This window comes from Mus caroli, unplaced genomic scaffold (assembly GCF_978045245.1).
Source record: "Mus caroli unplaced genomic scaffold, Mus_caroli_1 scaffold_9, whole genome shotgun sequence".
NCBI classification, from domain to species: Eukaryota; Metazoa; Chordata; class Mammalia; order Rodentia; family Muridae; genus Mus; species Mus caroli.
Genome location: NW_028227264.1, coordinates 88419390 through 88447133, shown reverse-complemented (window position 1 = coordinate 88447133; position 27744 = coordinate 88419390). Strand labels below are relative to the sequence as shown.

General features: G+C 42.5%; 1 protein-coding gene and 2 pseudogenes across 6 annotated transcripts in view; 2 read left to right on the top strand and 1 right to left on the bottom strand.

Moving 5' to 3' along the window:
* Ano4 (anoctamin 4) overlaps nucleotides 1–27744 on the top strand; it is a 408979-nt gene that overhangs the window by 336912 nt on the left and 44323 nt on the right. The window lies entirely within an intron of this gene.
* Nucleotides 8021–8729, bottom strand: LOC147002711 (large ribosomal subunit protein mL64 pseudogene; annotated as a pseudogene).
* LOC110303216 (M-phase-specific PLK1-interacting protein pseudogene) lies at nucleotides 19017–19536 on the top strand (annotated as a pseudogene).

Below are 27744 nucleotides of genomic sequence, written 5' to 3'. Positions count from 1 at the left end.
TATAGCTAAGCCGACAGTTAATGTGACAGTCATAGCTCTTCAGCTACCAAATAGGCATGGGTGTTATTTGTCAGCAGTTGCTTCAGCTCTGGAGATCCCAGCCTTCGGATAACAAGCCGTCACATTCACGGTGAACCTGGCTTTTGGCTGCTCTGGGATGGCAATGTTTTGCACAAACACTTGGGCTCTAATGGAGCTGAGTCTAATCCTATCAGGATCATATCTTGCGATTGACAAGTGATAGCATTTAAGAAAACAGGTGCTCTCTGTTTTCAGAACAATTGCTAGGCATGATCTGATGAGAGCAGAGCAATTTGCAAGAGCTCTGGGTAACCGGTTGTGCTGTTCTTTAGCTTTGCTTTGTAGTCACCAGCAGAATGACGAACTCCCCGTTTGGAGCCAGTCTATAGCACTGCCCCCTGCCCTTCCTTGCATGTTAGCTCTGCTCATGTCTCCACATGTATGGCAGTAGGGCTGACTCCATGAGGATCTTCAAGTTACACCATGAACCCAGGACTCTGGACTAAAAGTACAATGTGGATCTTTCCTCTGTGCTCCTGTCTATTCACAAGAAGTTGAGGGACAGGATAATTGTAGGCTAAATTAGCTTCTTCCCTTAAACAGAAAAAAACCCAAATTATCAGGAAAATAAATTCTAGCTGAGATCCACCATAAAGTAGTTTCTGATCTTTATTGCTGAATCCTCCTCTTTTCTTATTTTTTTTAACTCTCAATGTTGCTTTTTTAAATTTTACTTTAATTAGATATTTTCTTCATTTACATTTCCAATGCTATGCCAAAAGTCCCCCAGACCCTCCCCCACCCCACTCCCCTACTCACTCACTCCCACTTCTTGGCCCTGGTGTTCCCCTGTACTGAGGCATATAAAGTTTGCAAGACCAATGGACCTCTCTTTCCAATGATGGCCAACTAGACCATCTTCTGATACATATGCAGCTAGAGACACGAGCTCTGGGGGGTACTGGATAGTTCATATTGTTGTTCCACCTATAGGGTTGCAGACCCCTTTAGCTCCTTGGGTACTTTCTCTAGCTCCTCTATTGGGGGCCCTGTGATCCATCCAATAGCTGACTGTGAGCATCCACTTCTGTGTTTGCTTTGCCCTGGCATAGCCTTACAAGAGACAGCTATATCAGGGTCCTTTCAGCAAAATCTTGCTAGTGTATGCAATGGTGTCAGCATTTGGAGGCTGATTATGGGATGAATCCCTGGGTATGGCAGTCTCTAGATGGTGCATCCTTTCGTCTCAGCTCCAAACTTTGTTTCTGTAACTCCTTCCATGGGTGTTTTGTTCCCAATTCTAAGAAGGGGCAAAGTGTCTACACTTTGGTCTTTGTTCTTCTTGAGTTTTATGTGTTTTGCAAATTGTATCTTATATCTTGGGTATTCTATGTTTAAGAAATCCAAAACACCATCAGATCCTTCTACAAAAGGCTATACTCAACAAAACTGGAAAATCTGGATGAAATGGACAAATTTCTAGACAGATACCAGGTAACAAAGTTAAATCAGGATCAGGTTAATGATCTAAACAGTCCTATATCCCCTAAAGAAATAGAAGCAGTCATTAATAGTCTCCCAACCAAAAAAAAAAAAAGCCCATGACCAGATGAGTTTAGTGCAGAGTTCTATCAGACCTTCAAAGAAGATCTAATTCCAGTTCTTCACAAACTATTCCACAAAATAGAAGCAGAAGGTACTCTACCCAATTCATTCTATGAAGCCACAATTACTCTGATACCTAAACCACAGAAAAACCCAACAAAGATAGGGAACTTCAGACCAATTTCCCTTATGAATATCGATGCAAAAATACTCAATAAAATTCTCGCTAACCGAATCCAAGAACACATCAAAACAATCATCCATCCTGACCAAATAGGTTTCATTCCAATGATGCAGGGATGGTTTAATATATGAAAATCCATCAATGTAATCCATTATATAAACAAACTCAAAGACAAAAACCACATGATCATCTCGTTAGATGCTGAGAAAGCATTTAACAAAATCCAACACCCATTCATGATAAAAGTCTTGGAAAGGTCAGGAATTCAAACCCCATACCTAAACATGATAAAAGCAATCTACAGCAAACCAGTAGCCAACATCAAAGTAAATGGTGAGAAGCTGGAAGCAATCTCACTAAAATCAGGGACTAGACAAGGCTGCCCACTTTCTCCCTACCTATTCAATGTTGCTTTTAAAAATTAACCACCAGCCAGACATGGTGGCGCACGCCTTTAATCCCAGCACTTGGGAGGCAGAGGCAGGCAGATTTCTGAGTTTGGGGCCAGCCTGGTCTACAAAGTGTGTTCCAGGACAGCCAGGGCTATACAGAGAAACCCTGTCTCAAAAAAAAAAAAAAAAAAAAAAGCAAAAATTAGCAGCCAGCAACCAAACAAAATGAGACACTATAAGCCCTGCAATCAAAATAACAAGGTGGTGGATATTTTACCGCAAATTGAAGGTGGACTCCAGAAAGTCAAATAACCCCATTAAAAAATGGGGCTCAGAACTGAACAAAGAATTCTCACCTGAGGAATACCGAATGGCAGAGAAACACCTGAAAAAATGTTCAACATCCTTAATCATCAGGGAAATGCAAATCAAAACAACCCTGAGATTCCACCTCACACCAGTCAGAATGGCTAAGATCAAAAATTCAGGTGACAGCAGATGCTGGCGAGGATGTGGAGAAAGAGGAACACTCCTCCATTGTTGGTGGGATTGCAAGCTTGTACAACCACTCTGGAAATCAGTCTGGCGGTTCCTCAGAAAATTGGACATAGTACTACCGGAGGATCCAGCAATACCTCTCCTGGGCATATATCCAGAAGATGTCCCAACCGGTAAAAAGGACACATGCTCCACTATGTTCATAGCAGCCCTATTTATAATAGCCAGAAGCTGGAAAGAACCCAGATGTCCCTCAACAGAGGAATGGATACAGAAATTATGGTACATTTACACAATGGAGTACTACTCAGCTATTAAAAAGAATGAATTTATGAAATTCCTAGCCAAATGGATGGACCTGGAGGGCATCATCTTGAGTGAAGTAACACAATCACAAAAGAACTCACACAATATGTATTCATTGATAAGTGGATATTAGCCCAAAACTTAGGATACCCAAGATATAAGATACAATTTGATAAACGCATGAAACTCAAGAAGAATGAAGACCAAAGTGTGGACACTGTGCACCTTCTTAGAATTGGGAACAAAACACCCAGGGAAGGAGTTACAGAGACAAAGTTCGTAGCTGTGATGAAAGGATGGACCATTTAGAGACTGCCGTATCCAGGGATCCATCCCATAATCAGCTTCTAAACGCTGACACCATTGCATACACTAGCAAGATTTTGCTGAAAGGACCCAAATATAGCTGTCTCTTGTGAGACGATGCCGGGGCCTAGCAAACACAGGAGTGGATGTTCACAGTCAGCTATTGGATGTATCACAGGGCTCCCAATGGAGAAGCTAGAGAAAGTACCCAAGGAGCTAAAGGGATCTGCAACCCTATTGTTGGAACAACATGATGTATTAACCAGAACCCCGGAGCTCTTGTCTCTAGCTGCATATGTATCGAAAGATGGCCTAGTCGGCCATCAATGGAAGGAGAGGCCCATTGGACTTGCAAACTTTGTATGCCCCAGTATAGGGGAATGCCAGGGCCAAAAGAATGGGAGTGGGTGGGTAGGGAAGTGGGGGGCGCTATGGGGGACTTTTGGGATAGCATTGGAAATGTAATTGAGGAAAATATGTAATAAAAATATTAAAAATCAAAAAAAAAAAAGAAATGTTTTGTACAATTCTGTAAGGAATTAGCAAAGAGAACCTGCCTCTTAAATTAGTATTAGAATAATTGGCCTTTTCTTTCTGGAGACTTTGTCTAACTTCATCTTTTGTAATCTTATCTACATGTCCAACAAAAATGACATTGTCAAGCAATTTTAAAAATCATGTTAAATATTGCTTTTGTTTTCTTTTGAGGCAGCATCTTGCTATGTAGTCCTGGCTGTCCTTGAACTCACTATGTAGACCAGGCTAGCCTTGCATTCACAGAGATCTGCCTGCCCCTGCCTTCAGAGTGCTAGGATTAAAGGCGTGTGGCACCATGCCCAAATAACATTAAACATTAATTAGTTAAAATAGTGTTATATAGTTAAAATAAAAAAGACATGTAATTACAAAACACCCACTGTGTGTAGATGCATGTACATAATACCCACTGTGTGTAGGTGCATGTACATATGACAATTTATTATTCTCTCATACACCATCAGAATAGATTACTATGTCCATTTTATAGCTGACAGGACTTAGAGGCTCAGAGAAGCTTTATCAAAATTATGCAATAGCTACCAAGAAATGGAGTCTGAAATTTAAGCCAGATACTGTCTGCCCTGTTTGAGAGCCATTTCAAAGTCTCCTCTATAGGGCACATTGCTATTAGCAGAATGTACACTCCTTGTCACTGTACACTGAGTGGTGTGATATGATACTATCCTTGGATAGATGTGACCTAATATCTACCAGGGAGGTAGATATCTGTGCCCAGGGAGGGAATTGATGACAGACCAAAAAACAGATCAGAACTGAATCATTAAAGTCCACCCCAGCATGCATAACAGCTCACAAGATCAAGAAAACTGGAGCATACTGTGCAGCCTGAAGGTGAATGAACAGGTTGAAGCGTGTCCTTTGCAGACAGTTGAGTTAGTCTGCGTTTTTTCCAGGCAACTTGGCTGTTGTGTCTTCCAGGCAATTTCACTAGACTCAGCATTTCTAGACAGCTTGTCTTCTCTGAAGTGTCTCTCTCTGGCTGTATGTTTGGGGTAGAAGAGATCTAGTAAATCTGATCATTTTCAGGAACTTCCCAAAGCTATTTTGAATTGTTGACTTCCCGTACTTCCCTCAATAGCAGTTCTCAACCTGTGGGTCATGACCCCACTTGGGTGTTCAAGCAACCCTTTCATAGGGACCACCTGAGACCATTGGAATATACACATATTTACATTGTGATTCATAACAGTAGCAAAATTCTAGTTATGAAGTAGCAACAAAAATACTTTCATGGATGAGGCTCCCCACAGAATGAAGGACTGTATTAAAGGGTCAGGGAGCAGCACTAGGAAGGTTGAGAACTGCTGCAGTCAGATGAAACATTTCACCTTCCCTTGAGGCATCCTATCCTCTCACCTCTGTGGAAACAGGATGTTTCTTAATGAGCTTCCTTCCAAGATAAAGGAAACCACAACAGGTAAATGAATCGGAAGACGTCTGTACTCTCAAGAGACACCCAGTATATCACAGGTTGTTAATTATAGTTCAGGTTAAATACAGAAGGTAAACAAATCAAGTGTGAGTCCAATACATTACAAATTTACACTAGAAGAAATTGGGGGACAATATCAATCAATGGCGGTTTGCTGTGGGTTCTAAAATGGTGGAAAGTTGGGGGGGGGTTCCCAAGCTTTATTTAAGTATCAATTACATCCAAGAAACTCTAGCAATATTTCATGGGTGACTTGACAGGTTATGTCAACTGTATGAAGTGTTGCAGTTATTAGCATCATGGTGGCATGAGACTTTTTAATCCTGTAGAAGCTTCCTCCTGGTAGTCAGTCCATGGGCACCCTGATGCCTGCTTCCCAGTACACATTCGCCCATACCAGATTACTTTAGAAAAAAATCAACATAGTGTTTGGTGTCTGGCATCTTTCACTACACTTAATGCTATTGAGATTCATTTCTGTTCCTGCGCAGATCAGTCGTTTGTTCATTTTTACTTCAGGATGATATCTATCTCATTGTCTGGCTGTGCCAGAATTTGTATACTACCAAAGTAATGGTCATTTTTGTCCAGTTCAGCTTTTAACTATCATGCATGAGTGAATTGATGGCTTTCTAAATTTCTTTTGTTTTGTTTTCAGAAAAGTCTTTGCATCCATACTTTCTTGGATGAATAATTACAGGTGGCATGACTAGATCATATGATAAGTAAATAACATCATGAGTAGTTGTTTTCCAGAGACTTGACATCACATCAGCACTCCATGAGAGTTATGCCACATGCTCACGGACACTGGGGATTATCAGTCTCTGTAATTATAGTCATTTTCAAGGATGTACATAACCAGCACTTTGTGGCTTTGATTTGCATTTCCCTAGTAAACATCAGTGTTGAGCATCTGTCCTTGCCCTTTTTTGTAACCCAGGTAGTTTCCATGGTGAAGTGTTTGTTCATACTGCTTGCTCATTTGTTATTGGGCTGTTTGTCTTCTTTTTATTATATGCGTTCTTTATGTATGCTGATAAAAGTTGTTTTTTATGTTTTGAAATACTTCTGTTTCTAGTTTGTATTTTAATATATTTTTATTAATTTTTTGAGAATTTCACACACATACACACTATTTTGATCATATTCATCCCCACTCCTCCCTCTAACTCCTCTCAGACCCATTCCATTATCCAACCCTCCTCCCAACTTCATGTGCTTTTTTAATCTCTCATTTTAGTTAAAATAATATTATGTCATTTACCCCTCCTTCCTCCAACTCCTTCCACAAATTCTTTTACCTCTGTTCAAATTTATAATCTTCTTTATTGTTTTAGATATATGATTATCATATATTTAATATAATTATTCTTTACATATACAGATATATAAATACAACCTGATGCATCTGTATGTGTATGTATATATATATATATATATATATATATATATATATATATATATGCTGGCCACTTAGTATTGGATAAATAATTAGGGAGCTCACCCCTGAAGAAGGCAATTTTTTCCTCTTTCAGCAGGTTGTTAGTTGACTGTAGCTCTTGGTCTAGAGGTAGGACCACATGAGATTTCCCCTTCCATGTTTATATATACATACATATACATGTATGTATATATACATATATACATATACACACATGCATTGTTTATTGTTCAGGTCTTGCTTAGGCTGACATATCGCTGAGGTTTCATGGGTGTAGCTTCTCTGTCATCTCTAGAAGACACAGATTCACAGCAGACTTCCTGAAATCTTTCTTCCCCCTCTTTCATGATTTTCCCTGAGCCTTTAAGTGTGGAGATTGCACTTGCAATTTTATCAATTAATCCTGAGCACCCCACAATCAATTGCTCTCTGCCTTTGGACCAGTTGTAGATTTCTGTAATGGCCTCCCACTACTGCAAAGAGAGGAGCAGCTAATGAGTATTCCATTGTATGTACCACATCTTCATTACTCGTTCATTAGCTCAGTGGCATTTAGGTTATTTCTGTTTCCTAACTATTGGAAATAGGGTGGCTATGAGCACATCTCATCACGTATCAAGTGTCTATGTGGTAGGTGTTAAGTCTATTGAGCATATGCCTACAAGTGGTATAGCTGGGTTATCATATCATGTGGTGGATTTATTTTTAGCTTCTTGAGAATTCTCCACACTGATTTTCAGGGTGCTGCACTAGTTTGCAATCCCAAGAAAGTGAACGATTGTCCTCCACCCACCCACCCCCACCCTTCTTGCCAGCCTTTGTTGCTGGTTATTTGGTTAATCTTAGCCATTCTAGCTTGGGTAGGATGAAATCTGAAAGTTGTTGTCACTTGCACATTCTGACTTTTTTAAGAATGGTGAAGGCTTCTGAGATATAGCTTAGCCGTTTTTTATTTCTTCTTTAAAATCTCTCTGTCCATTAAGCCCATTTTGGGCTGCCTATATATACTCATGGGTATGGTGTCACCCGCCCGCACTGGATGGCCTATGAGAGGCCACACCTTTAAAGAAAACTGACTCTCTTTCCCAGAAACCATTAATCATCAGTAGCACCTTGGTAAGGGGTGGGGATGTTAGGCCACTTCCCCTTCCATGCTAGAACACTGGCCAGCTTGATTGTATGCAGGACTTGGATAGGCAACCAAAGCTGCCATGTCCAAAAGACACTATTTCTACTCAAATCCTCTTTTTTTTTTTTTTTTTTTTGTAGAATATGGGTTGTCAGCCGCTGGCTTTATTGAGAAGGGAGCTTTCAGGAGCTGGGTTCACCAGACACTGCTGAGTCCTGGGCTTCAGCAGAGGCCATAGCAGCAATTCGTGCCTCCTTCTTCTGTCGTTGTCTTTCTTCCTTTAGGCGCTTGCGTTGCTGCTTGTCTAGGTCCTGTAATAGTTCCTGGAAGCGAGCACTCCTTGGGTCCACGTGGTAGCCCAGGCGTTCCTGGGCCTCAGCCTGTAACCGGGCCCTCCGCTCCTTGTCAGCCTGAATCTTCTCCCAGCGTTCTCGCTTCTGCTTTCGCCAGTTTTCAATCATTTGTGGCATCTTGGCCATGCACTCTGCGATACGCTGCTCCCTGGCTTGGCGCCTTGCCTCCAAGGCCTGCTGCTGCAAGCGCAGCGACTCTTGCATGGTCGCTAAGCTCGGGTACCATTCTTGCTCCTCGGCCTCCAACTCGCGCAGCTGCTCTGGGGTCGGCCACAGGGAGGCGGGGGGCACCCTGGAGATGGCGCCGTGCCGCCCGAACTGCTTGGCCACATAGCGGGGCGTTAGCTGCCATCGCGGGGTCAGCAGGTTCTCCGGGTCTGGCGAGTGGGGCCCGGGGCGGCGGCGCGGGGGCGGGGGCGCACGGTAGCTGCGGGACCTGGGACCCAGAGCCACAGAGAGCCGCAGGAGGCAGCCACTCTGCTTTGCGAGTGCCGCCATCTTGCTACTCAAATCCTCTTAATGTGGCCCTTCCTAGATATTACCTCACTTCAACGTCCATCTTCCTGACACATTATTTTGGTCCTCTTTTCCTAAACAGTGTCTCAGTGACTCTAAGCAATGAGCTGATGCAGCAGCCCTGAGTAGTTTGTTCATTTCTCTCCTGGTTGTCACAGTTCTTCACTGCCTGATAGCCATGTGGATAATAGTTACTTCATTGTATTTTAGTAGTTAAGCTCTCAAGCATGAAAGTGTAGGTCTCCAAGCCATGCCAGGTTGATCTCATTTTACAGGAAGGAAGCACACACTCAACAGGCTCTGTAGAACTGTAGTCCTTGGAGAAGAAACCACAGTGCCTGTGGAATTCCTCAGCTACCAGCTCAGAAGTGGTGTCAGAATTCCCAGAGCTAATTGGACTTGGAGAGACAATACTCTCTTCCAGACTTTCCCAACATCAATGTATAATGCAGAATGTTAAAATGTGACTGGGACAGAGGATATTTTAAAATGACTCTCAAGAATCCCTGTGTTGGGCTGGAGAGATGGCTCAGCGGTTAAGAGCACTGACTGCTCTTCCGAAGGTCCTGAGTTCAAATCCCAGCAACCACATGGTGGCTCACAACCATCCGTAATGAGATCTGACACTCTCTTCTGGTGCATCCAAAGACAGCTACAGTGTACTTAGATATAATAATAAATAAATCTTAAAAAAGAAAAAATAAATAATAAAAGAATGTGTCAGGATGCTTGTGAAACCAAATGGACTATCATATGCCATTTAAGCATGGAAATCACTACATCTAGCAAACCATTTGCTACTTCAAATTAATGGAGTTAATAATTGTTATGTGAATGGAAGGAGGGGTGGTTCTTGAGGACTGTTTCTTTCAGCTTGATTAATCAGCAGTGTTTGCTCCTATGGCAGAAAACACCCTAAACACTGGATTTCTATCAGGATATTTTTAGAGTATTTTATGGCAGATCAGACTTGAACAAATTGTCCTCTCTGGCCTTCAGTACCCCTGTGACTTTCAAATCACCCATCCTGCATGGAAATTCATATATTCATCTCAAAGGTTCTGGTACCACTGAGTAGTTTTGATCTTATTAAAACTATGTCCTCCTCACTTCCTGGACTCTAAAGTTGCCCCATTTTGACATGTTACAGTATCTCATAACATTTCAGTTTCTCATTTACATTATTACTCCAGACTGTTTTGGATGCTGTAATTAGTAAACTATAAAAATATGCTGTTGAGGTTCTTTTCTAACACTATCTAATAATATTATTTGGATGCTAATACAGTTTGCATAAAGATTTTTTTCTCTTGAAAATCATGAGCTATTTTTCTATAATACAGCCAGTGGTAACTGAGAAGTGTCTGCCACCTCACCTGGTGTATAGAGACCTCCTTTGTTCTGATTCCCCCGTTCCCTCTTAAGTGATTTTGTTCTCTCTCTTCTGTTTTTTATTCCGTTCCCTTCTTAGCTGTGAGTGTATGATTCTTAGCTAAGTTAAGGTGTGTGTATGCATGGATTTTACAACTTAAGCTCTCAGGAAATGGCCTCAAGTCTCTGGTTCTCATGTCTTGGGAGATACATACTGTTCTAGTTCCCCACATCTTGCCCAGGCAAACATGCTCAGAGAGTTATGAAGGACTGATAAAAATGAAATCTGTGAATATTACTAATTTCACTTGTAAAAAAGACGTTAGTATTGGGGGAAAAGTTGGTTGCATATATGAAATAATCCATTCTATATTTCCTAGATAATAAGAATCTTTTTTTTAATAGTTTAGCTCTGAGAATCAAATCCAGAACCTCGTACTTACAAAACAGGAACCCCGCCAACCAAGCTGTGTCCCAGATTTAGCAAGACAATGATCTTGCGTAGGTTTCTGATACTGCTTTGAGTCATCAGAGGCTAGGTCATCATTCTGAAATCAGCATCCGCTATTCCTTTCTATGCGCACTGCCCACTTTATCAAGCCTTTATTCTTATATCTATTCAAATAAGTGGAACACAAGCTTTTGACAAGTTGAGGGGGAGTTGCACCATAAGATCTTTAAGTCTTTTTTAATTTTTCAAATATTTTTACATTTAATTTCTAGCGGTCAGAATAATTTTTCTCTTGGCATTCCCGAACAGACATTTTAAAGATAAAGAGTCAAATTAGGCCTTCCAAAGCTAATTATGTTATCAGTAGGGGGAAATGCAGCATTGTATCCCTGAAGCTTTTAGAATAAGTATGGGTTTTTCTAGCCCCCCTATAAGAAAATTAGAGCTCTTCATGGAGGATACAAGTAAATGCCAAATTCACCCACTGAACCTATAGCTCTGGAACATAACCCCTTCATATTTACAACTATTTCAACATAGTACCCCAAAATAATTGGAAAACTAGACTTTCTTGTTCCTCTTAGGGTCTTTTCATTTTGATAGAAATGCAATTTTAGTTTGAATTAAAGTGTAACCTAGTAATCAAAATGCCAGCAACACATCAGGACCAAATTTGGATTCTGTCATTTCGTAGCTGTGTGTTGGTTAAGAAGTGCAACATGGAGCTTAAGAGACACTCTAAGAGGAGACTTTTTCTGCTGAGCATCTCTAATGCCTTAGTGAGATGGGAGGCAGTTAGTGGGCTCTTTCTTCCTGTTTGAAGAATGGTAACCCTTGGCTGTATTTTTCTGAAAGAAGTACAAGTCAACTGCTGTCATCCACAAACCCCAACGGCCGACCTTCAATGGGATCCGTTCAATGAATGGTTAGGCTCTTCTATCATGTGGCTCCATCTTCTCTCTTCATGGGGGTGGGGGGGTGGGGTGCAGAGCTCACAGGGATCCTAGGAAAGATGCATCTGCTTTCTAAGTCTTCAATCCCAAAATTAAGCTAGTTATTTATGGTCATGTAGATTATGACCATGTCTAATTTCCATAAATAAATGTAATAAATAGCATTGGTAAAAATTGTAACAGCCTGTTGCAAATTTATTTGAAATTGACAGTGACTGTTCCACTTGAGAAAATAAGTGTGGTATATATCTTGACCATTGAGTGTCCTTTAGGAGCTTCCTATGTCTTTATTCTCAACTGGATATGATACTAAGCCAAAAAGTGTTCTGGCACAATGGCGCCTTAGGTGTCACTTGTTTGATTTTATTTGTTTGCTTTCTATTTCATTTACTCTGGTCAACCATGAACTGATAATATGAAATATAAACTTCAGAAATAAGTTATGTTTTAAGTTGTACACTGTTCTGAACTACATGGTGAAATCTTACACAGTCCACCTCCATCATCCCAGGATATGAATTGTTCCAAGTCCATCCAGAGGATCCTCATTGTATACACTACCCATCTACTGTGAGAGGTGATCTCAGTGTCAGATCAACTGTCACAGTGTCACAGGGCTTGTTTTGAAGTTGCTTTCCTTAGGAATAGTCTTAATAATGGACCTAAAGCTCAAGTGTCGCGCTCACCTTGTACAGCAAGAAAAGACACAACACAGTCGGATTCTTCTCAACAGCTCTCTTTATTTCTGGAACACCTCCATGCTACTCCGGAACTCTGGAAACCCCCCCCCGGGAGGACCGCCCATCTCCACCCCAGCACTGGGGAGAGCTACGTGTCCTCCTGGGATTTGTCAGTCTGTCGGCCCCTTTGATATGTAACACCCGCTAGGGAGGGGTTGGCGCCAGATTCGGGCTGGCGCCTGCGCAATGATGTTGTTTACGGTGCCGGTGTACCGGAGGTCGGCGCCATCTTTTGGGCGTGCGGCTGCCTACACTCAAGAATATCAATATTGTTTATGTGTATATGCCAGAGAGGAGGTGTAAAATGTTTCCTGGAGTAAAAATATGGAAATTCTCAGTTTAATAAGGGAGTAAAAAGTGAGTGTTAGGGTTGCTAATATCTACAGTAAGACCAAATAGTAAATAAAAAACACACACTTGGGTACCATACACAATCGCAGGCATCTGTGGGGGTGATGGAATGTATACCCCACAGACAAGAGGAGGTTACTATATTTGAATATCAATCTAGATAGACCCTACCCCTATTTCTACCTATGCTAAGAAAAGAGATGTGTCATATCTTCTTAATGTGTCAATGTCATAAAATGATTGCTATTTGGAAGTAAGGTTAAAGCCTCATGTGAACTTCACTGTGGGAAGATTAGGTACAAAATAGGGATGAGGGTAAAAAAGGGGAAGAAAAAAAAACCCTCTTTCATCAGTAAAATTATATAAGTAAAATTAATAACATTTTAGGTATATAGCTTGAGTTTAAGATCTTTAAGGGAAATAAAATATAGGCAGATATATCTTCTTGCCATCAAAGCAGTGTCCCAGCAACCTTATGAAACTTATTTCTTTTCCCCATGGTAAAAGATCTACATTCAGTAAAATAAGTATAGACCATTCTAGTGCAAAGATCTAACATCATTCTGTAGCATAGAAAGTCATAATTTCTCTCATATAAAAGTGACCATCCAGTCTGTCTGGGATGGTCCTTGGGCTCAAACTCTGCAGCCAGCCCCACAACACCCAGAGGCAGCTCCACTCCCAGGTGCTCTAACATGCCCAGGATAAGAAGATCAGAGGTGAGGAGGACACAGCATCTGCCCCAACACCAGGAGTAACTGGGACCAATGGGACCCAGGCATGCAGGAACTCCACCAGACCAGTGGCATGGGTTTCTTCCAGTCTGTCTGGGTCAGTGCCCTGAGCAGACCTTGGACACAAACTCCACAGCCAGCCCCAGAACATCCAGAGGCAACTCCACTCCCAGGTGCTCTAACATGCCCAGGATCAGAGGATCCCAGGATCCCAGGATCCCAGGAACTTGGTCACACCAGGATCTCAAGGTCCCAAAGGCAGCTTGACTCCCAGGAGCTTGAACACACCCAGGATCTCAGGATCACAGGATCCCAGAATCACAGGATCACAGAAACAGCTTGACTCGGAAGAGTTCTGACACAACCAGGATCACGGGAAGGACAGGCTCCAGTCAGACATAGCCAGGGCAGGTATCACTAGAGATAACCAGATGGAGGGAGGCAAGCATAAGACATAAGCAACAGAAACCAAGGTTACTTGGCATCATCAGAACCCATTTCTCCCACCATAGCAAATCCTGGATACCCCCAACACATCAGAAAAGCAAGATTCAGATCTAAAATCACTTCTCATGATGATGATAGAGGACTTTAAGAAGAACATAAATAACTTCCTTAAAGAAATACAGGAGAACACAGGTAAACAGCTAGAAGCCCTTAAAGAGGAAACACAAAAATCCCTTAAAGAGTTACAGGAAAACACAATCAAACAGGTGAAGGAAAGGAACAAAACCATCTAGGATCTAAAAATGGAGCTAGAAACAATAAAGAGATCACAAAGGGAGACAACCCTGGAGCTAGAAAACCTAGGAAAGAGATCAGGAGTCATAGATGCAAGCATCACCAACAGAATACAAGAGATAGAAGAGAGAATCTCCAGTGCAGAAGATACCATAGAAAACATTGACACAACAGTGAAAGAAAACGCAAAAAGCAAAAAACTTCTAACCCAGAACATCGAGAAAACCCAGGACACAATGAGAAGACAAAATATAAGGATAATAAGAATAGAAGACAGTGAAGATTCTCAACTTAAAAGACCAGTAAATATCTTCAACAAAAGTATAGAAGAAAACTTCCCTAACCTAAAGAAAGAGATGCCCATGAACATACAAGAAGCCTACAGAACTCTCAATAGACTCGACCAGAAAAGAAATTCCTCCCGACACATAATAATCAGAACAACAAATGCACTAAACAAAGAAAGAATTTTAAAAGCAGTAAGGGGCCCCTCTCCTTCTCCCCTCTCTTCCCTCTCTCCCCTCTCTCCCCTCTCTCCCCTCTCCCCTCTCTCCCCCCTCCCCTCTCTCCCCCCTCCCTTCTCCCTCTCCCTCCCTCTCTCTCCTTCGCCTGCTTGCCATGTGGAACTGAGCAACTGCTAGATCCTTGAACTTCCATTCACAGCTGCTGCTGACCATTGTTGGGAGTTGGACTGCAGACTGTAAGTCATGAATAAATTCCTTTACTATATAGAGACTACCCATAAGTTCTGCGACTCTAGAGAATCCTGACTAATACAGAAGTTGGTACCAGGAGTGGTTCTAGAGGAGCAGAAGTATAAGGATGAATCTTTTAAAATACTGGAATTGGCTTGTTGATGCACCAGCACCTTCAACTACTGAAACCTCTCCAGATTCTCTCCCTCCTGGGAGCTCAGAGAACTTTGAAGACCCATGGTTGAAACTATATTTCAACCTTAAAGAGGCTAATACCCTAGATTTTCTTTATGAATTAGGTGATTCGGTGTACAAAGCTTTCTACAAGATGGGGGGAAAATCAGATAATGATTTTACTGGCTGGTTACTCTTAGCATCTCGGGAAAAAGCGATGAATGAAAAGAAGGAATTGTGTGATAAAATTGACAGCTCCAGACACAAGTAAACGATCTAAAAGTTGCTAAGTGTGCTGGGCATGGTGGCACATGCCTTTAATCCCAGCACTCAGGAGGCAGAGGCAGGTGGATTTCTGTGTTCAAGGCCAGCCTGGTCTACACAGTGAGTGTCAGAACAGCCAGGGCTATACAGAGAAATCCTGTCTTGGAAAACCAAAAAAAAAAAAAAAAAAAAGTTGCTACGTGTGTCCTTAAAGAGAATCTTCTCTCTAACAGCCATAGAGCTCAAGTTGCAGAAAATCAAAATGAAACCCTCATTGTAAGTTTGGCTGAACTACATTGAAAATCCAAGTCTCAGCCTCAGAGAGTGTCGACAGATAAAGTAAGGGTGCTAATTGGCAAAGAATGGGATCCTATAACTTGGGACGGGGATGTGTGGGGAGACCATGTTGAAGCTGAGAATTTTGAATCTTCAGATTCTCAAGGGTTTGCCCCACCTGAGGAAGTAGTGCCCTCAGCCCCACTCCTTGAAATAATGCCTTCCCCACATGAGGAAATGAATTCTGCACAGTCTGATAAACCAGCAATGACTTTCACTGAAGAAAACGCCAGACAAGACAATACTTGCTGCAGACCCTCTGGGCCCCTTTGTCTGCGTGGAACGGGTCTCTAGTCTCGGGTGGGCAAAGTGTTGGATGAATGACAAACAGATGCACACAGGAGAGGTTGCGTGGAATCTGAATGTATTTTTACAACTCGAGCATCAGACTTTTTATACAGAAGACAATAAGGAAGTTGGGTGACATACCCGCAAGGTACAAAATGAGGTAACCGGATGCTTAATGACTCTCACACAGAACAGAGGAATGAAAACGCAAAGACTGGCAGGAACTGGGCAATAAAATAACTGAGACAAAGTCAGCCCTATCTAAGATCAGCTATAGTCTTAGAAGCCAGGTGTGAGAACTTTTCACTCCTAGGGCAAGGGCTTTCACACCCAAGTCATGGTTCTAACTAGGGAGTTCCGTTCTAGCTAACCATCTCATGAATAATGCAATGCTCTAAAACCACAGCCCGATCTACTTCCTAAACCATTGTAAATTCCTGTATATAGGTGCAACTCAGCTATAATTCTAAGTATCTATTCTGGTTTCCCCTACGGTCAGAAACTTCTTTCTTCCTTGGTGATGGTAGATTCCTGTGAAGGGCAGTGACCTAACTTTTATTCAAAGAGATAGTGTAATACCAGAGGCTATTCTGAATGTCACTGTCTAGCTCAAGGACGTTCTAGGACTGTTGGAACACTGGCAGAAGGCTTTAGCTATGTCAGAATTCAATCTTAAAAGGCATTTATAATAAAGAGAGCACGTGGATCCATCCACTAGACTAATGCGGGAATGGAAACTATAGAGAGCACGCCAGACTCCAGGAGCGAGTTTCCGTGAAACTCTTTTTGCTTCATGAGCAGCTTTTAGGCATGCCTGCTTGACAGGCTGACTCTACCAGAGTGCCGTGGCAAATACTGTTGTTTCTCAAGGCCCACCAATACTTTCTTCTAGACCTATAACCAGACTCAAGGCAAAACAGGCTCCTAGAGGGGAGATAGAAAGTGTAGTCGATGAGGAAATTTGCTACACTGCTAAGGGACTTAATGAGTTTGCTAATTCATTCAAGAAAAACCTGGCAAATATGTGTGAGAATGGATTTTAAGGGTGTGGGATAAGGATGAAAGGAACATAAAACTAGAGCAAGCTTATCCCGAGCTTTTGTCCCCGCCGGCAAGAACACACTCAGGACAACCGGAATCTTCTGCGGCAAAGCTTTATTGCTTACTTCTCAGGAAGATCCCGACCCCAGAAAATGGAGTCCCTTATATAGCACTCAGCCATGACGTTTCAGCACCTGATGTGGCGTGACAGCTCTTGATTCGTTGCTCGCCCATCACACCACTATTACACGCTGAGAATGGGCAGTGACTAGGAGTGAGTTCACTCTCGCACTTGCGCCCAAGGCTTGTTTACTAGTTTGTCACAGCGGAGGCCAGCGCCATCTTATAATGGGGATTGCTCGCGGCACGCGCACGGCTCTCCACAGCGATTGCTCGCTGCTCGCTGCACGGCTTTCCACACAAGCTGAGTTTATTGACATGGGCCTTCTGAGTAGAGATTTTAGGTTTAATATGAAAGCTCACACAGTTTTTTAAAAAAAAAAGGTGTCAAAAGTTTGTTTGAATGTTTGGCTGAAGATTTATCAAAAGATGGCCTACTGAAAAGGAATCGGAGATGCCTGATATCCCTTGGCTTAGCGTTGACAAAGGGATTTTAAGGCTTAGGGAAATTGCAAGGCTAGAGTGGATATGTTGTGTAAAACCTAATCCTCCACAATGGGAAGGTCCAGAAGATATGCCCTTCACCAATGCTATAAGACGCAAACTGGTGAGAGGGGCACCAGCACATTTGAAGAGTTTTGTTCTTGTCCTTTTCCTTGTGCCAGACCTTAGGGTTGGAGATGCTGCTGCTGAATTAGATAAATTAAATTCACTGGGTTTAATTGGATTCCGAGGTAACAAGGGCCAGGTGTCAGCATTGGATCGCCAGAGACAAGGTGATCGTAGTTATTATAATGGACAACATAGACAAAAGAATGTTTATAATAACATACCCCGTAATGGTCAGCACAGGAGAGATGAAATTTATAATGGCATGACTGGTTTGGACCTTTGGTACTGGCTAATCAATCATGTTGTTTCTAGGCATGAAATAGATAGGAAGCCTACTGCATATCTGTTTGATCTGTATAAGCAGAAAAATTCTCAAACAAATAAAAGAAAGGCTACATTAGATTGTGGTAAATGGCAATCTCGGCCAGTGATTCAATTTCCAGATTTGAGCCAGTTTGCAGATCCAGAACCCCTTGAAGGAAGGGGTGGCCAGGTTCTCTCGAGGAAGGATCTTAATAAGACACCTAAAAGTTTTGTTGTTACCCTTTCTCCAATTCTTCCCCAGAGGGACCCACAGCCTTTTACAAGGGTAACTGTACACTGGGGGCAAGGAAATAATCAGACTTTCTGGAGTCTATTGGATACTGGTTCTGAGTTGACACTGATCACAGGAGATCCCAAGGAACATTGTGGCCCTCCCGTTAAAATAGGGGCTTATGGAGGGCAGGTGATTAATGGAGTTTTGACTGATGTGTGACTCACAGTAGGTCCAGTAGGTCCCCGAACACATCCTGTGGTCATTTCCCCAGTTCCAGAATGTATAATTGGGATAGATATACTCAAATTGGCAGAATTCTCATATCAATTTGACTATATCTGGAATGAACTACAATGTAGAATTGGAAGGCTCACCAGTGATCCTAATCTGGAGGCTGAGAGATAGAAGTTTCTGACCTGGATCTTGGTATGGAGATCTTGAGGCATAGTGGCTATGGATTCCAGAAGATTAAGACCTGGAAGAGCTCTGAGTTCAAGGTCATCTGGGATTAAAGGTGTGGTGGCACACACCTTTAATCTGGGCTACACCTTCTGCTGGACATAAGGACATTGGAAGAAGGAAGGCTCGCTCTCTCTCCTTCACCTGCTTGCTTGTGGAACTGAGCAACTGCTAGATCCTTGGACTTCCATTCACAGCTGCTACTGACCGTTGTTGGGAGTTGGACTGCAGACTAAATTTGGTGAGGTCGGAACCTTTGTGCAGCCGGAACTAAGGTGCAGTAGCCCGCTGGGAGCTGGAAGGCTGTATAAATAGAGGAATACCAGTTTCCTTCTGGCAGTTGATCACTGAGGTTCCAGTGAGGTGTTCGACGTGTGAGCTCTGCGGCTTCGTTTCCTGATATGCATCGACCGAATTTTCGACCCCCAACTCCTCCGTAACCCAGCCTGGGGATAGGAGGTTGGGGTGGCGGAAATAACTTCCGGGGTGCCCTGGGCGGTGGGCCGCAGCCGCCCTCCCCGTGGGACGGGTTCGGGAGTCTGCACCACACTCCGCCCTGCGGGCCCCGGGGCTCCAGTCTAGTCTCCGCGGCAAGGCGGCAACTTCTCGGGGTCCCGCTTCAGGTCTCCGTCCACTACCCAGGCTCCTACTCCAGGTCCCCCGCGGGGTCCCAGCATCAGTTCGGCTACTCCCCAGGGCAGCAGCAGACCTACCCCCAGGGTTCTCCAAGGACATCTACACCATTTGGATCAGGGCGTAGTAGAGAAAAAAAGAATGTCTAATGAGTTGGAAAGTTATTTTAAGCCTTCAATGCTTGAAGACCCTTGGTCTGACCTAGACCTAGTGTCTGTAGTGGATATAAGCCAGCAGTACAGCAATACGCAAACATTCACAGGCAAAAAAGGAAGATACTTTTCTTAATATTTCTGAAATTTGCCTGGAAGCCTCATGTGTCAGGAACATCCTGGACAGAACTTTTACTTGTGTAAAAGAGTTGAACCCAAAGATGATGACTTTGAATAATGATTAACAGACCTTTGGTATATCTCCAACTTTATCAAGTGTTGATATCAGCGAAAATGATAGGACAATTTACAGTATTTAGCTATCTGGGAGTGTGTATCATAGAACACAGTTTTCATATTTAACATTTCCAATATAACAGACATTTGTTTTTTCTCAATGTTTTAAAATAAAACATTTTTTGTCTTCCAAATAATAAAATAAAAGCAGTAAGGGAAAAAGATCAAGTAGCATACAAAGGCAGACCTATCAGAATTACACCAGACTTTTCACCAGAGACTATGAAAGCAAGAAGATCCTGGGCAGATGTCATACAGACCCTAAGAGAACACAAATGCCAGCACAGGCTACTATACCCAGCAAAACTCTCAATCACCATAGACAGAAAACAAGATATTCCATGACTAAACCAAATTTACACAATATCTTTCCACCAATCCAGCCCTACAAAGGATAATAGATGGAAAACACGAACACAAGGACTGAAACTACACCCTAGAAGAAGCAAGAAAGTAATCTTTCAACAAACCCACACAAACATAATTCCACCAATAACAAGAAAATTAACAGGAAATAACAATCACTTTTCCTTAATATGAAAATTAATATTACCAACATATCCTAATCTATTGAAATTCAAAAACATGAGGAAACATTAGAAATTTGTCGGCTATCATCCCATGGTCTCTCTAACTTGGTAATGGGAGAAATAAGTCCAATATTGTACGATCCATATACACTTTCTGCTTGTTTGTACATGATAGGGTCTTGAAATTATGCTTCTCCTATCTCAGCCTATTAGTAGGATTATTTATTTGATTTTTTATACTATACTATGGTTTTCTGAACAGCTTACATATTTCAAAATTATTTATACAACCAAAAGAAATGTAGGCAATTAATTTGGGAGGTGGCTTGTAAGAGAACAGCAAGGAGTGAGACTGAAGACTTTGCTTGATATTTGTAGTGGCTATTCTTGGTTGTCAACTTGACTATATTTGGAATGAACTACAATCCAGAATTGGAAGGCTCACCAGTGACCCTTATCTGGAGGCTTGGAGATCCTTATCTGGATCTTGGTATGGAGATCTTGAGACATAGTGGCTATGGATTCCAGAAGATTAAATCTCCGAGTTTAAGGAGATTTAATCTGGGCTACACCTTTCATCTGGGATTAAAGGTGTGGTGGAACACACCTTTAATCTGGGCTACACCTTCTGCTGGAGACAATATAAGGACACTGGAAGAAGGGAGTCTAGCTCTTGCTCCTTCACCTGCTTGCCGTGTGAGACTGAGTAACTGCTAGATCCTTGGACTTCCATTCACAGCTGCGACTGAACCATTGTTGGGAATTGGGCTGCCGACTGTAAGTCATCAATAAATTCTTTTACTATATAGAGACTATCCATAAGTTCTGTGACTCTAGAGAACCCTGACTAATACAGAATTTGGTACCAGGAGTGGTTCTAGAGTAACAGAAGTACAAGGATGAATCTTTTAAAATACTGGAATTGGCTTGTTGAGCCACCAGCACTTTCAACTACTGAAACCTCTCTAGATTCTCTCCCTCCTGGGAGCTCAGAGAATTTTGAAGACCCATGGTTGAAACTATATTTCAAACTTAAAGAAGCTAATGCCCTTGATTTTCTTAATGAATTAGGTGATTCAGTGCACAAAGCTTTCTACAAGATGGGGAAAAAATCAGAAAATGATTTTACTGGCTGGCTGCTCTTAGTATCTGGGGAAAAAATGATGAATGAAAGGAAGGAGTTGTGTGATAAAATCGAAAGGCTCCAGACACAAGTAAACGATCTAAAAGTTGCTAAGTGTGTCCTTGAAGAGAATCTTCTCTCTTGCAGCAATAGAGCTCAGGTTGCAGAAAATCAAACTGAAACCCTCATTGTAAGGTTGGCTGAACTACAGCGAAAATTTAAGTCTCAGCCTCAGAATGTGTCGACAGTTAAAGTAAGGGCACTAATTGGCAAAGAATGGGATCCTATAACTTGGGACGGGGATGTGTGGGAAGACCATGTTGAAGCTGAGAATTTTGAATCTTCAGATTCTCAAGGGTTTGCCCCACCTGAGGAAATAGTACCCTCAGCCCCACCCCTTGAAATAATGCCTTCCCCACATGAGGAAATTAATTTTGCAGAGTCTGATAAACCAGCAATGACTTTCACTACTGATGTTTCTCAAGGCCCACCAATAGTTTCTTCTAGACCTGTAACCAGACTCAAAGCAAAACAGGCTCCTAGAGGGGAGGTAGAAAGTGTAGTCCATGAGGAAATTCGCTACACTACTAAGGAGCTTAATGAGTTTGCTAATTCATTCAAACAGCAACCTGGTGAATATGTGTGGGAATGGATTTTAAGGGTGTGGGATAAGGGTGGAAGGAACATAAAACTAGAGCAGGCTGAGTTTATTGACATGGGCCCTCTGAGTAGAGATTCTAGGTTTAATACGGAAGCTCGCATGGTTAAAAAAGGTGTCAAAAGTTTGTTTGAATGGTTGGCTGAGGTGTTTATCAAAAGATGGCCTACTGGAAATGACTTGGAGATGCCTGATATTCCATGGCTTAGTGTTGATGAAGGGATTTTAAGACTTAGGGAAATTGCAATGCTAGAGTGGATATATTGTGTAAAGCCTAATTGTCCACAATGGGAAGGTCCAGAAGATATGCCCTTCACCAGCTCTATAAGACGCAAATTGGTGAGAGGGGCACCAGCACATTTGAAGGGTTTTGTTCTTTCCCTTTTCCTTGTGCCAGATCTTAGCATTGGAGATGCTTCTGCTCAATTAGATGAATTAAATTCACTGGGTTTAGTTGGATTCCGAGGTAACAAGGGCCAGGTGGCAGCATTGAATCGCCGGAGACAAGGTGATCCTAGTTATTATAATGGACAGCGTAGGCAAAAGAATGTTTATAATGACAGACCCAGTAACGGTCAGCACAGGAAAGGTGAAATTTATAATGGCATGACTCGCTTGGACCTTTGGTACTGGCTAGTCAATCATGGTGTTTCCAGGAATGAAATACATAAGAAGCCTACTGCATATTTGTTTGATTTGTATAAACAAAAAAATTCTCAAACAAATGAAAGAAAGGCTACATTAGATCGTGGTAAACAGCAATCTCGGCCAGTGAATCAATTTCCAGACTTGAGCCAGTTTGCAGATCCGGAACCCCTTGAATGAAGGGGTGGCCAGGTTCCCCTGAGGAAGGATCCTGATAAGACACCCAAAGGTTTTGCTGTTACCCTTTCTCCAGTTCTTCCCCAGAGGGACCTACGGCCTTTTACAAGGGTAACTGTACACTGGGGAAAAGGAAATAATCAGACTTTTCGGGGTCTGCTGGATACTGGTTCTGAGTTGACACTGATCCCAGGAGATCCCAAGAAACATTGTGGCCCTCCAGTTAAAGTAGGGGCCTATGGAGGGCAGGTGATTAATGGAGTTTTGACTGATGTCCGACTTACAGTAGGTCCAGTAGGTCCCCGGACACATCCTGTGGTGATTTCCCCAGTTCCAGAATGTATAATTGGGATAGATATACTCAGAAACTGGCAGAATTCTCATATTGGTTCCCTGAACTGTAGAGTGAGGGCTATTATGGTTGGAAAGGCAAAATGGAAGCCTTTAGAGTTGCCTCTGCCAAAGAAAATAGTGAATCAAAAACAGTATCGTATTCCTGGAGGCATTGCAGAAATTACTGCCACTATCAAGGACTTGAAAGATGCAGGGGTGGTGGTTCCCACCACATCTCCATTTAACTCTCCTATCTGGCCAGTGCAGAAAACAGATGGATCATGGAGAATGACAGTTGATTATCGAAAACTAAATCAGGTAGTAACTCCAATTGCAGCTGCTGTACCAGATGTAGTTTCGTTACTTGAGCAAATTAACACATCTCCTGGCACCTGGTATGCGGCTATTGATCTGGCAAATGCCTTCTTCTCAGTACCTGTCCATAAGGACCACCAGAAGCAATTTGCTTTCAGTTGGCAAGGCCAACAGTATACCTTCACAGTTTTGCCTCAAGGATATATTAACTCTCCTGCCCTGTGTCATAATTTAGTTAGAAGGGATCTTGATCGTTTGGATCTTCCACAAAATATCACATTGGTGCACTATATTGATGACATTATGCTGATTGGACCAAGTGAGCGGGAAGTAGCAACCACTTTGGACTCATTGGTAACACATATGCGTATCAGAGGATGGGAAATAAATCCAACCAAAATTCAAGGACCATCTACCTCAGTGAAATTCTTAGGAGTCCAGTGGTGTGGGGCATGCAGAGATATTCCTTCTAAGGTGAAAGATAAGTTATTGCACCTGGCCCCTCCTACAACCAAGAAAGAAGCACAACGTTTAGTGGGGCTATTTGGATTCTGGAGACAACACATCCCTCACTTGGGTGTGTTACTTAGGCCTATTTATCAAGTGACTCGGAAAGCCGCTAGCTTTGTGTGGGGCCTGGAACAGGAGAAGGCCCTTCAACAGGTCCAGGCTGCTGTGCAGGCTGCTCTACCACTTGGACCATATGACCCAGCAGACCCGATGGTACTTGAGGTGTCTGTGGCTGATAGAGATGCTGTTTGGAGCCTCTGGCAGGCCCCTGTAGGTGAATCACAGAAAAGACCTTTGGGATTTTGGAGCAAAGCTCTACCATCATCTGCAGACAACTATTCTCCCTTTGAAAAACAGCTCTTGGCCTGCTATTGGGCCTTAGTGGAAACTGAACGTTTGACAATAGGACACCAAGTTACTATGCGACCTGAATTACCCATTATGAGCTGGGTACTATCAGACCCTGCAAGTCATAAAGTGGGACGCGCACAGCAGCAGTCTATTATCAAATGGAAGTGGTATATACGTGATCGGGCCAGAGCAGGTCCTGAAGGCACAAGCAAGTTACATGAAGAAGTTGCTCAAATGCCTATGGTTTCTACTCCTGTTACAATGCCATCTGCTGCCAAGCATGCGCCTATAGCCTCATGGGGTGTTCCCTATGATCAACTGACTGAAGAGGAAAAGACTAGGGCCTGGTTTACTGATGGCTCTGCACGTTATGCAGGCACCACCCAGAAGTGGACAGCTGCAGCATTACAACCCCTTTCTGGGACAACTCTGAAAGACACAGGTGAAGGGAAATCTTCACAGTGGGCAGAACTTCGGGCAGTACACATGGTATTACAGTTTGTTTGCAAGAAGAAATGGCCAGATGTACGATTATTCACTGACTCATGGGCTGTAGCCAATGGATTGGCTGGATGGTCAGGGACTTGGAAAGATCACAATTGGAAAATTGGTGAAAAAGACATCTGGGGAAGAAGTATGTGGATAGATCTCTCCAAATGGGCAAAGGATGTGAAGATATTTGTGTCCCATGTAAATGCTCACCAAAAGGTGACTTCAGCCGAGGAGGAGTTCAATAATCAAGTGGATAAGATGACCCGTTCTGTGGACAGTCAGCCTCTCTCCCCAGCCATCCCTGTCATTGCTCAATGGGCACATGAACAAAGTGGCCATGGTGGTCGAGATGGAGGTTATGCTTGGGCTCAGCAACACGGGCTTCCACTCACCAAGGCTGACCTGGCTACAGCTGCTGCTGATTGCCAGATCTGCCAACAGCAGAAACCAACACTGAGCCCCAGATATGGCACCATTCCTCGAGGTGACCAGCCAGCAACCTGGTGGCAGGTTGACTACATTGGACCACTTCCTTCATGGAAAGGACAGCGTTTTGTTCTTACTGGAGTAGATACTTATTCTGGCTATGGATTTGCCTTTCCTGCACGTAAGTCCTCTGCTAAAACCACCATTCATGGACTGACAGAATGCCTTATCTATCGTCATGGTATTCCACACAGTATTGCTTCTGACCAAGGAACTCATTTCACAGCCAGAGAAGTACGACAGTGGGCCCACGATCATGGAATTCACTGGTCTTACCACGTTCCCCATCATCCTGAAGCAGCTGGCCTGATAGAAAGATGGAATGGCCTTTTGAAGACACAGTTACAGCGCCAATTAGGTGGTAACAGCTTGGAAGGCTGGGGTAGAGTTCTTCAGAAGGCAGTATATGCTTTGAATCAGCGCTCCATATATGGTACAGTTTCACCCATAGCCAGGATTCATGGGTCCAGGAATCAAGGGGTGGAAAAGGGAATAGTTCCACTTACTATCACTCCTAGTGACCCTCTAGGAAAATTTTTGCTTCCTGTCCCCATAACTCTAGGTTCTGCTGGCCTAGAAGTTTTGGCTCCAGAGAGGGGAGTGCTCCTACCAGGAGCTACAACAAACATTCCATTGAACTGGAAGCTCAGACTTCCCCCTGGTCATTTTGGGCTTCTAATGCCCTTAAACCAACAGGCTAAAAGAGGAATAACCGTGTTAGGAGGAGTGATAGATCCAGATTACCATGGGGAAATTGGATTACCTCTTCACAATGGAGGTAAGCAAGATTATGTCTGGAGTGTAGGAGATCCCTTAGGGCGTCTCCTAGTACTACCATGTCCTGTGATTAAAGTCAATGGGAAACTACAACAGCCTAATCCAAGCAGGATGACAAAGGACGCAGACCCATCAGGAATGAAGGTATGGGTCAATCCTCCAGGAAAAGAGCCAAGACCTGCTGAGGTGCTGGCCGAAGGTGAAGGAAATACAGAATGGGTAGTAGAGGAAGGTAGTTATAAATACCAATTAAGGCCACGTAACCAGTTGCAGAAACGAGGATTATAAAGTAATATGAATGCCCCATTGTAAATTTACAAATGCGTTTGCGATTGTACGAGGGATAGTTATATCATGTTAGGCGTATTCACAAACTTGTTATTGTTTCATGTGAACATGAGATATTATTTGTGTCAAGTTGACAAGGGGTGGATTGTAGTGGCTATTCTTGGTTGTCAACTTGACTATATTTGGAATGAACTACAATCCAGAATTGGAAGGCTCACCAGTGACCCTTATCTGGAGGCTTGGAGATCCTTATCTGGATCTTGGTATGGAGATCTTGAGACATAGTGGCTATGGATTCCAGAAGATTAAATCTCCGAGTTTAAGGAGATTTAATCTGGGCTACACCTTTCATCTGGGATTAAAGGTGTGGTGGAACACACCTTTAATCTGGGCTACACCTTCTGCTGGAGACAATATAAGGACACTGGAAGAAGGGAGTCTAGCTCTTGCTCCTTCACCTGCTTGCCGTGTGAGACTGAGTAACTGCTAGATCCTTGGACTTCCATTCACAGCTGCGACTGAACCATTGTTGGGAATTGGGCTGCCGACTGTAAGTCATCAATAAATTCTTTTACTATATAGAGACTATCCATAAGTTCTGTGACTCTAGAGAACCCTGACTAATACAATATTCATAATTATTGTATCAACTTTGAAGAAGAGGACTTTATAAGTTACTCTTATTCTGAGACGAATACTTTTCAAAATCATCACAGCCAATGAACCAGAATCTTACCCTCACCTAACGTCTGTGCCACCCTCCAAGCAGAGCCATACATCAAAACAGTTGGTGAATGACTTCATGGATAGACCATCTTAATACACACACCATTTCTTAAATGACTGTAACCTGTTCCCTGCGGGCTGAGAATGATGACAATCACTCAAGTCAAATAGCTTTGACCGTAGCAGGAAGTTTGTATCCAAAAATTGTGCCTACAATTCATTCCTTGGTGCAGCAGAACTGTCAACTCTTAGCTTATCTACTATGGAGATAAAATCCTTTGATGATGTGAGGGACACTCAAGTACAGCCTTATTACAATGAACTCCAATGTCCAAAAACTGTTCTTATTTTGTGTTTGTACCACTCTTACAATAAGAGCCAAGATTTTAAGCTCTACTAAAAGGAAAACAAACAAACAAACAAACAAAAGGACTTTATCTATTTATGTTAACAACTAAAGATATATTATTTTAAAATACAGTAAATATATGTGGAGTTATTGAAAATTTATATTGAGAAAAAAATATGTATTTACAGTAATGTTGTAGACAAACATCTATTTCAGACTGTTCAATTGATTGTTGTTTTATATCAAACAACTTTTATAATACTCATTTTTATTGTTACAATATTTTA